This window comes from Lissotriton vulgaris, chromosome 9 (genome assembly GCF_964263255.1).
Source record: "Lissotriton vulgaris chromosome 9, aLisVul1.2, whole genome shotgun sequence".
NCBI classification, from domain to species: Eukaryota; Metazoa; Chordata; class Amphibia; order Caudata; family Salamandridae; genus Lissotriton; species Lissotriton vulgaris.
Window position 1 is genome coordinate 215775874 of NC_141697.1, and position 11421 is coordinate 215787294.

Genomic DNA, 11421 nt, shown 5'->3' on the forward strand with positions numbered 1-11421 from the left:
ACATGAAGATGTTGGGGCCAGTGAGGACGCGCCTGTCCTGCTTCTGCCAACCCCGCTGAGAACCGGAGAAAAAGACGTCGGGCCAGCAAGGACGCGCCTGGTCTGCTTCTGCCGACCCCGCTAAAATCCTGAGAAAAGGAAGTTGCGGCCAGCGAGGTCGCGCCTGACCTGCCTCTGCTGACCGTGGCGAAGTCCTGAGCCAAAGACGTTGGGGCCAACAAAGTCGCTCCGGACCTACTTATGTTGACCGCGCCGGGATCCCTCGCCGGTACAGGGTATGCCACGCCAGGCTCCACCCTCCCTTCTCCTCGGTGCAACTGGGCCGCACTCCACCCTACCAAGTCTGCCGGTCCACGATTCTCCCCGACCTGTGAAGAAAAAGGCTGGACTGATGTGCCAGGGCCCTTCTTACGAAAACTTCCAAACATAATACCACTAGCCACACAAGACCCAGACTCCTGGAATTGCCCGCGACCAGCCTGCCCAGAAACAGACCCCGTAGGCCGACCGGACAAGACTCGCCGAGGAGGAGACGACTCCACGACTTCACCATCGTTACTCCAATCCAACAGGTCTTGAACAAACCCCAACGCAGGACCCAAAACTTGCCCGCTACGTCCCCCCTGCTGCGTATCCTGCACGGACCTTTCAACCCTCCCAGAAGGTCTACCCCCCACAGGCAGGCCCGGAAACTTCAAAGTGCCTCCAAAGCCACTCAACATGTCAGTACCTTGAGTAGGAGGAACTCCGCCCGCATCCCAAATTCCCTCTGCCCAGGAAGGAAAAACATCCAGACCCTCCCAAGACCTGGCACCTACCTGTTTACTGCCACTCCCCTGCAAAGATCCAAAAACATCACCCCCAAGAACAGGCCCAAAACCTGTCTCACCTGACCCAGAAGTACACGCAGCAGCACCCAACCCGCCAATGTCAGCCTCCAATCCACGTGAAACATCTCTCGCCCTTCTTTCGACCTGCGCCCACTCCCCTTCCCCCACAGAACCACTAAGAACAGAAAAAACCTCACCACGAGTCGAAACAGGAGGAGAAAACAACAGGGGACTAACGGGCGCCAAGTCACCCTCAGAAACTGCCACCGTATCAGGAATGCCATCACCCTCAAACAGAGGCGCACTAGAACCACGAGCTGGCGTAGAAAAACGGACTCCCTCAACCCCTTGACGTGAAGGCAAAAATTCGACCTCTCGACTAACACCGTGTACCCCCAATGCCGACTGGTCAGAAAAATGCCCAACCGGCCCTTCAGCCGGTAACATCAAGGCCTCATGCACGTGAGGCGCCAAAAATTCAACCTGCGCATGCGCGCCAACCGCCGGCGCGTTTCCCGCCTGCTCAACGGTTGGGAGAAATGAAGCAGAGGCCGAGCGCTTCCTACCTCCTCGCTTACCGGCCCGCTTACCCCTCGCAGCGGGAACCGAAAGTGAACGCACGGCGGCCCTACGGGGACACGAGAAGCAGATGCCCCTCCCTCCCCCACCCCCGCCTGACCAGACAAAACCGCCCCTGTTTGCAACGGTACTACAGTATCAGGGGCCGGTCTCCTAGAGCGCAGGCGACCCCTCTCACTTACCGCCTCACGGCGAGACCTCTTCGGGGACAGACAAGCCGCGACTACCGCGGCCACACGAGCTGAGGCCTGCCGCTGAGGACGCGGCGGCCCAGCCACAATCCCCAAAACCAGGTCCAGACGTCCCGCCTCGCTCAAAAGGCGGATTGCCTCCAGCACACGATAGTCTTCACCTAACATCTCGCAAAAGAACACTAAACTACACTCACAAGGAAAACATTGTATTAAGCTAATTGAGCTCCCGGCCACCAGGTCACCTAGCCTAAAATGGTGGCCGGGAGGAGGACCCAACAGAATTTATAGTTGGGCTCCCTCAGTAGAAATTAGAAGAGCCCAAAACCAGCCCAAAAGAAGCCCAAAGTGAGCCTGCTCTCAACCCCCCCCCCCCCACTTGCCCCTCCCAAACAGCCCATAGGTAACTGAAATAATTATTCTTCGTTACATCAGCGAGCATCTATCTATTTAAATCAATCTAAACTAAAGGTGTTTTTACCCGCATGCTACGTATTTGAGTCGAGGCTGAAGGCAGCGCACTAGGGCTGTCGCTATGGGGACGAACAGTTGCCTTTGATAAAAAAAATCAGAAGGTGCTTTTAGCCCTCCTAGACTCATCATTGGTCAATTGCACAATCTTTCTCCTTTGCGGCCTTCTTATTTGGCAGAAGTCGCGATACATCACTTCCTGTTGCTTGTGTGGGGCACTACTCAACTACAGATTGATTAAAGGTAATTAGTGTCCCTCCCCTGCAAGCCCTGCTAGTTCTACTTTGTTTGTGTTCAGGAGCTCGTCTTTCAATGAGTCAGGAACGCACTTTTTCTAACATAAGGGGTCGTTTCTTGGACCACACAAATCATCCAAGATGTTAAATATATCCGCACTAATCTTAACGTCCTGAGTGTTCTACTCTTCTATTACATAGGATTTCGCTTTTGATGAGGCAGTTGTGACTCTCGTTGCGAGATCCAGCAGTGATTCTGGTAGCTTTCAGGCTGTGCGCTTCTGCTGCAAGGCGCTATACAGAACCCTGCTGACTCTCCAGGTAAGTTCATGTGCCATCATAGAATGGCTAATTGATCGACTTCGGCCTCATGGCATCTAAGTCCCCAAAGTCCTGATTCGACTGCTCTCAACTTGACAAACGTTAGCTTTATGAGAAGGTCTGATACAGATGCAGTTTATAGCTCTTATGTATAAATTAGTGGCTGTACTGATGCTGAGCTGGATTCCTCTCAAAATATGATTTATTTACCAGCTCTGCAAGTGTCACATGAAGGTTCTGCATTTCTAGCTGGGTTGTGCCCAAGGAAAGGCGAGGCCCGATTGCACCGGTACAGGTAATTGCGATGTTTGTACAACTAGCTTGGTGATTCTGTATTTCCAGGTAAATAACAAAGACAAAGATTTTGAAACCCAGTCTTCCACAGGGAAGGAGTAAGGGTATGTTAAGAACCCAACAGGGGCCCTACCCAGTTAAGATTAAAGCCGCTCTATTACAGGGTATATTCCAATTATATAAAATAAGGTAAGAAATCGCTACCACGATTATTGTTGGAAGCCATACATTACATAAGGAACCTAATGTGGCTATTCCAAATGTATCTTTAATAGAAATGTTTCAAGGTTTCAAACGTCACTTTTAGTTCCCAATCCACAATCTAATTTATAAATTGGATACAAAATTAACATATGTAAAGTTAAACAGCTCTGTACGTCCAAGTTAAAGGCCATTAGGGTTGCTTTTAAAAAAAAAAATGGGTTGCAAAGTTTAGCTATTGAGATTATTGTTCCCAATGCTGGCATCATAACCTATATATCTTGCATCTAATTGCGGCAACAATCCTTAGTTTTTTTTTGCAGAAGCAATCGTACCAAATCCCGAATGTTGGGTCTCTTTTTTTTCACAGGGGATAATCAGTAGGCTACTACACCCAATAAGTTAAAATCCCTTTCGTATTCCAATTAAATCTCCCTTTTCCCAGCTGGCTATAATCGGCGTCTACCCTTTGTACTATAGTGAGCAGTTGTCTGCCCCTGCACATCTGAAGGGCTCTGGTTAAAGGGGCGTGGTGATCAATAGCTCACATTGATTCCTTATAAAACTTACTTAACATCTCAGACAAGGCTGAGAAATGTTCCTTGTTTTGGTTGTACAGTCATATTGTCATCGCCTGACCTCGTTTAGGGACAGGGCAGGCGGTACAGGAAGGGGCGGGGACAAGGAGTGGAAAAGTGAAAGTAAGAGTTAGTTAAGGGTAGACACCCGAAGAATAAAGACGTGTCTATACCTACTCATCGGCTCCTGTGTTTATTGGGGGACAAGGCGACACTGGCGACGAAGGTGGGATGGCCAAAACCCTTTTCATGCCTTAACAGTCCCAGCCATCCGTGCATGGCCTGACAACAGAGAGCCTGCAGCCTGTCATCGGCGGTGCGAAAGAGAGCGAGAAAGTGAAAGACGCCTGCACGCCGCGTCGGAAGCTGCCTGGGAGCGCGACGGCTCCGAAACCACAAAAATTGCCTGCGTTAGCTTCGGTTGGTGCACCGAGGTTGCCCGACCCAAAGAACTGCAAAATCTTGTGCCTGAATTGAAAAACGGCGCGAAGCCATGAAAAGACGCAGGTGAAAGTCCCTGACCCTGCCAGCTGCGAGCAGAGAGCGTGAGGGTGAGTCCCGAGCGCTGGAATAACCGGCAAACTTGAGTTTCTTGAGTGAAAGGACAAGAAAGAAAGAAACTGTGACTTTCAAGTGTAATACAGTGATTCCCAAGTGGTGGCCATTTTGAGGTCAGGCACCAGGGGAAACATCACTTACAACGCATTTATTACAACACACTACCATTACAACGCAACCATTACAACGCAAACCATTACAACGCATTGCGCTGGGGGCGCTCTAGGATAGGGAATATATTTAATTTACTATCCAACACCTTCCCTACTATCCACGGGGACTGGAGTTGGAATAGTAAATAAAATAAATCACTATCCAGCGCTTAAAAGCACTATGCGTTGTAGTGGTATGCGATGTAAAAACCGCGTTGTAACAGCAGGCGTTGTAATAGCCTGCGTTGTAACGACACCAATCCGGCACCAGCCATAGACACCCATTGAATCCCTGAGGTCGGCCATTTTGGAGTCAGGCAATATTGAATGTTGTATCCAAACTGCTGAATAAACTCATTTGGAGTCAGGCAACACTGAATTTTATATCCAAACTGGGAATAAACCAAGCAATAGTCAGCTGAGTGACTAGACCCAAGCCAAGATGTCTGTCACCAACACGACAGGCGCTCCAGGAGCAGCGGCTCCGGCCACACCATCTCTCGCACCATCTCCCCAAGTGCTCATGGGAGTACCATATCTGCAGCCACCAGACCCCTTAGAGTTGAGGTCCGGAAATAACATGGGGCCCAAGTGGAAGAGCTGGGCAGAAAACTTTGAGGACTATATGACCGGGTCTCAGGTACAAGATTCTAAGCAAAACTAATAGCCTTGCGAAATTTGGTGGGAAAGGACATTGCGCAGATCATCAAAGAACTGCCTGCCGCAAATGCTACCTCCTACGATGACGTAAAAAAGCCCCTGATTTAAACTTAGATTATGAGCGCTACACATTTAATCTAGCATCCCAAGAAAAAGATGAACACATGTGTGACTTCATTGTGCGCATCAGGCGGTTAGACCGACATTGCGAGTTCAACGCTTTTACCATTGAAGATGCGTTGCGACTGCGCATAATTGAAGGCTGTCAATCCGAACTGCTGCGCCGGCGACTGCTGAAGAAGCACTACACTCGAGGAAATCGAAGAAATGACACGAATCAACAACCAAGCAGAAGACCATGCAAGGAAAATGGAGGTTAACAAGACTGGGAGAAAGGAACAAGCATTTAGAATGCAAGCACACAAGGAGAAGAAGCACCGGACATACCATCACAAGTCAAGCAAACCTGCACGTTTCGCAACCTCCCGAAGGACGTCATCACGTCAGGAGTCGCGACACACCAAGACTAACAATACGGCACCAACGTGCTACAGGTGCGGCCAAGAATACCCCCACTCAGGACAGTGTCCGGCCATTGGTCAGCGATGTCATCGTTGCGGAAAAGAGAATCACTTCGAAGTGGTTTGTCAAACTCGACGATCAGGGTGAAGATCGTCTACATCGCAGTCAAAGACACAACACCACCATCGTGCAGTGAAAGGGAGAGAAGGACGCTCCTCTAGCTCATCCCAGTCAAACGTACGTTCTGCCAGCTCATATCGATCCCGAAGATCGACATCGAGCGAGTCATCATTACTCACACCTGTGTCACAGGATAGTGACAAATACATCTGTATGGTGTCAGACCCGGACCGGCTGAAAAGATACCCGAAATTAGACATCCGAATAGGAGATCACCCTGCCAAATTTGTACTAGACTCTGGAGCCTCTTTAAACTACATCTGTGCTCTTGAATATCAAAGCATGAAGCCACGGCTGAAACTAGAACCCGCAGCTGTCCGAGTATACACTTGGATGTCCAGAAAACCACTGCCATGTTTAGGTCGCTTCAGCACGACTCTATCCTACAAGGATCAACAGATTCCAGCCTATGTTCATGTAGTTAAGGCCCGGACCTGGCTGACTGCCTACTTAGTCTTCCGACGGCTGAACTACTGAAACTCGTATCCTTTACATAACCGAGGATGCCCCAGGCATTGTCTCTAAGTTTCCAAACCTCTTCAAAGGGCTAGGAAAACTCAATCAATTCAAAGTAAAAGTAAACATTGACGAGCGAGTGACTCCAGTGGCACAACACCACAGAAAAGTGCCTTTTCACTTACAACAAGCAGTAGATGATGAACACCAAGACCTACTAAAGGCAGACATCATTGAGCGCACATCAGGGCCAATCCCGTGGGTATCACCAGTGGTGGTAGTGCCCAAGAAAGGGCAGGACAACAAAGTGCGCCTGTGTGTGGACATGCGCGCGCCCAACACAGCCATCGAGAGGGAACGCCACCCAGGACCACACATTAGCGATATGATCGCTCGCCTCAATGGAGCCACTGTATTCTCGAAACTCAATCTCAATAAAGGATACCACCAACTGGAACTACACGAAAAGTCACGTTATATCACGACCTTCACAACCCACCAAGGACTCTTCCGTTACAAATGCCTAAACTGCGGCATATCCTCGGTGGCCGAGATTTTCCAAGAAGCGATTGAGCGAGTAATTCAAGGGATCCTGAATGCTTTCAACTACAGCGATGATCTCCTAGTGTTTGGAAATGTTCAGACTGAGCATGATACAGCTCTGGACAGAGTATGCCATGCACAACTAAATGCTAACTTAACTCTGAACTCAGACAAGTGTGAGTTCCACAGATCGACCCTGAAGTTTTATGGTCACATCTTCTCCAAAGACGGCATGAACCAGACCCAGGGAAAGTATCTTCTCTGGCAGATACTCCAACACCACGAGACGTCAGTGATCTCCGATCATTTCTAGGGATGGGGAGTTACTGCGCACGCTACATTCGGGATTACCCAACCATCAGCTATCCCCTCAGGGAGCTCACCCGTCAAGGCCAGCAATTTTTATGGACAGCTGCCTGTGAGCACTCCTTCCAAAAAATCAAAAACACTGTCAGCTCTGCCATCAACCTAGCATATTTTGACACTAAGAAAAAAAACGAAATTACTGTTGATGCCAGCCAGGTGGACCTGGGTGCCATCCTGGCGCAATATCAGGAGGATTCAGATCAACGCCGCATCATCGCCTACGCCAGTCACTGCCTCACCGACACCAAGAAGGCGTTTTCCCAACCTGAAAAGGAGAGTCTTGCGGTGGTATGGGCCTGCGAGCATTTCCATCTCTTTGTATATGGCAAACACTTCACCATCATCACGGACCACCAAGCTCTCATCACCATATTTGGCAATCCCAAAGCCAAAATGCCTCCACGCATTGAACAGTGGGGACTACGCCTCCAGGACTACGTGTACACCATCATCCACAAACCAGGGAAGTCGGAAAATCCAGCAGACTACATGTCCCGACATCCTCAGACGCATACCAGCGAGAAGTGCTTGTTGGCGGAGGAGTATATCCATTTCATTATCGACACTGCATGTCCGCCTACAGTGCCCCTGGAAGCGATTTGTGAAGCGTCCAACCAATATCCTGTCTTCCAAGATGTCATAGCTCGCATACGCAGCATCTCGTGGAGACATGTGAAAGACAACCCCCAGAACTCTGTTCAGAGTGTCCAAGAACTTGTAGCGTTCAAACACATCCAAGAAGAGCTGTCCATCAGTGAGGATGGTTTGCTACTGAGAGGGGGGAGGATAGTGATCCCACAAAGACTACGGCAAGGAGTGATCAACCTTGCTCATGAAGGTCACAGAGGAATAAGTGCCACCAAGAAGGCTCTACGAGAGCGTGTCTGGTTCCCGTCACCTGATCAGATGGTGGAGGCGACTCTTAAGGACTGCGTCTCATGTCACCTAGTGAGCCGTGATGAACCGCCAGCTCCGCTACAAATGTCAGAGTTACCAGACGGAGTATGGCAACAAAACGCCATTGACTTCTTTGGCCCCCTAAAATCGGGCCAATACATTGTTGTCATCATGGATGAATACTCCCGATTTCTGATTGGACACCTAGTGTCGTCCACCAAGGCGACAGCAGTAATCCCAGTCCTTGATGAGACCTTTGCAGCATGGGGTATTCCGCTGGGAGTCAAGTCTGACAACAGGCCACCATTCAATGGCCACGAATTCGCGGAGTTTGCAAAGCACCTCGACTTTAAGCACAAAAAGATCACACCTCTATGGCCTCAAGCCAATGGCATGGTAGAGCGCTTTATGGGAACTCGAAGAAAACGATTCAACAAGCGGAACTAGCTCGCCGAGACGTCCAACAAGCCTTAAACGAAGTACTGCGAGCATATTGCACCACGCCTCACAGCACCACCAACCAATGCCCAGCCACTTGATGCTACGGAGAATTCCTTGCACACGGCTGCCTACAATAGACAGTGCTCTACAGCCTCAAGCTGTGAACATCGATCATGACACATTGGTCAAACTAGACCACAACAAGAAACTGAAAATGAAAACCTATGACAACCAACGCAGACATGGGAAACACACAGACATTCAAGAAAGAGATTGGGTGATGGTTCGGCGTGACCCAAGAACGAAAGCGGACAGTCGTTATCTTGCCCATCCCTTGAGAGTTCGCAGCCGGAAAGGGACCATGATCACAGCGGAGGCAGATCACAAACGGATAACCCACAATATCTCATATTTCAAGAAGTGTAACTCCAACAGTCATGATGAGAGTCAGCCATAGGAGTCTACCACTGATTCGGTGAGTCAAAGTGAGAACAGTGACAGAGATTATTTCAGTCCGCCAAGACATGAAGAATCTGTAAGCTACCGTATCAGGACACTGGAGCAGCTCAGCCGCCCCCGACGACATGCCAAACGACAAGCACGCCTCATTGAAGAAATCTGAGAGACAGTAAGACTCTTTGCACAAAGGGGGAGGTTTCGTATCGTCATCGCCTGACCTCCTTTAGGGACAGGGCAGGCGGTACAGGAAGGGGCGGGGACAAGGAGCGGAAAAGTGAAAGTAAGAGTTAGTTAAGGGTAGACACTGAAAGAATAAAGACGTGTCTCTACCTACTCATCGGCTCCTGTGTTTATTGGGGGACAAGGTGACATACAGCACCTCGCGATGCAGATTTCTTTCCTGATAGGTCTCCACGGCTGTCTTGCAGTCTCAAAGGGTATGGTGTGCTCTGGGGGCGCATTGCGGGTGTCTCTTTAATGTGCCCTTGTGAGATGCTTTGGATGCTTTAATCTTAAATCTGAGTGATGCCCTTTCCTAGCTGCCTGCTTTCCCTTCTGGAATGATGAATTTTTCACCACTATGCCGTGGCTGTGATAACTATCGTCGCATCTTCCTTACATGGAACCCTTCCTCCCTGCCTTGTCTGTTCCATTTGAGGGATTATTTGTAACATCTTGACTTTGCTTTACAGGCAAAGCCTGTACTGTAGGTTTCTTAGGTGAGAACGTCTTCCATCTTATTATACTATGGGGGTGGAGGGGTGGGGGTGGTGATGCATACTCTTGCATTGAAGGCAGCAACCAGTCGAGATGATGACATCCTCACACGTCTTACTGTCTGTCTTGTGCCACATCCTTCAAAGGTGAATCAACTGGTACCTCCAGTGTGATAAAAGGACAGCTTTTTCCAAATGGAACAGTTTGACAGACTTGATGTCAAATTTTGCTTTAGCTTCAATTTTGCGCTGGGAGTCTAAGTGTTGTTTTACTGCTTGGTGTGCATGATGTGGCCAAACAAAGCAGGTTATTCGTGAGGAACTTTGTGCCACCACGTTTGAGATTTTGGAATTATAAATGGAAAATAGCCACTAAAAAGGGGACGAGATGGCAAATTGATGTTTAGGGCCTCGTCTGAGTGAAGTGGGTATGTTGTTTGGACTGGGCTTTGTTGACTTGCTAAATGGATTTACTGAGGCTTTCTGCTGCAGGATTCAATCCAGGAATGCAATAGATTGACTCCTAAGGAGCAAAGGTAAGGCACATGCCATGATGTACGGATACTAGTGGGATCAAAGTGTTGGGTGGTTTAAGTTCTGAACACTGAGCAGCTCTTCTGTCCTGCGGTCCGTGAGCTTTGTGATGAACCCACTACCGCTCCAGTCTGATTTATGTGACTGATGAGTATTTTCCGAAGCTAAATTAGTGTACTTTTATCTGCTGCAACCGTGAGATGGGAGTTGTAGCTCGTTCTCATCTTTATTGCAGTTTGAGTTTTGAAAATCCACTACTCTTACTTTAGAGCAGGGCCGGTAGGTGCTTCTCTTTAAAAGAACGACTATTGTTGTAAAGGGTAAGCGGCTGCTATTTGTACTGATTGTTTCTGAGGTTCAGATGTGGACGATGGCAACTACTTCAAAGCGATGTAACTTTTCTTTGGTGGGGGGTACAGAGGCCCTAGTTAAGTTTAAAGCTGTGCTGCTGACAAATTAGTGTGTCTTCTAAACTGCCATTCTTTACCAGGATCATTTGACCGCTCAGTTCTTAATATGTCTAAAATTATCTGGTTCCATCAGTAATTTCTAATTTCTAGTCCTCTAGGCAGTCTTGCTATCTGCTTCTCTGCTCCAGTCAGTATCTCCCACATTCTAAATCTTCTAGGCAGTGCTGCAGCTATGACCCTGGTCCCATTGGTAATTCCTCATTCTAAGTATTTCACACAGTGCGGCTAGCTGCTATTCTTATCCCATTGGTAATTCCTCATTCGAAGTCCTCTAGACCTTGCTGCTAGCTGCTACTCTGGTCTCATCTGTAATTTCTCATTCTAAGTCCTCTAGGCAGTACTACTAGCTGTTTCTCTGGTATCCTCTGTAATTCCTCATTATAAGTTCTCTAGGCAGTGCTGCACCTGCATCTTTGGTCGCATTGGTAATTCTTCGTTCAAAATCGTCTACGCAGTACTGCAGCTGCTTCTCTGGTCCCAGTGGTAATTCCTGATTCTAAGTCCTCTAGGAAGGGCTGCAGTTGTGTCTCTGTTCATACATCCACTACACTCCAAACCAAAACAAATTTGTAAAAGACATTGGGCCAGATGTACGAGGAGATTTTGCATGTGCTAACGGGTTTGCGACCCGTTTGACCATGCAAAATCTAATAGGGCCATGTACAAACACTATTATGCGAGTCGCTAAAAATTGCGACTCTCAAAATAATGTTTAGCGACTCACAAAAAGGAAGGGGCATTTCAAGGGCGTTCCTTGCTAATTGCG

General features: G+C 48.6%; 2 non-coding genes across 2 annotated transcripts; both read left to right on the top strand.

Annotated features, from left to right (window-relative positions):
- The first annotated feature begins 9740 nt into the window (after positions 1-9740).
- LOC147689847 (small nucleolar RNA SNORD22) lies at positions 9741-9865 on the top strand. Its single transcript, XR_015300230.1, has one exon. It is a non-coding gene; the product is annotated as a small nucleolar RNA SNORD22 (small nucleolar RNA).
- A 419-nt stretch (positions 9866-10284) lies between these two features.
- On the top strand, positions 10285-10352 carry LOC147689848 (small nucleolar RNA SNORD31). Its single transcript, XR_015300215.1, has one exon. It is a non-coding gene; the product is annotated as a small nucleolar RNA SNORD31 (small nucleolar RNA).
- The last annotated feature ends 1069 nt before the right edge of the window (positions 10353-11421 follow it).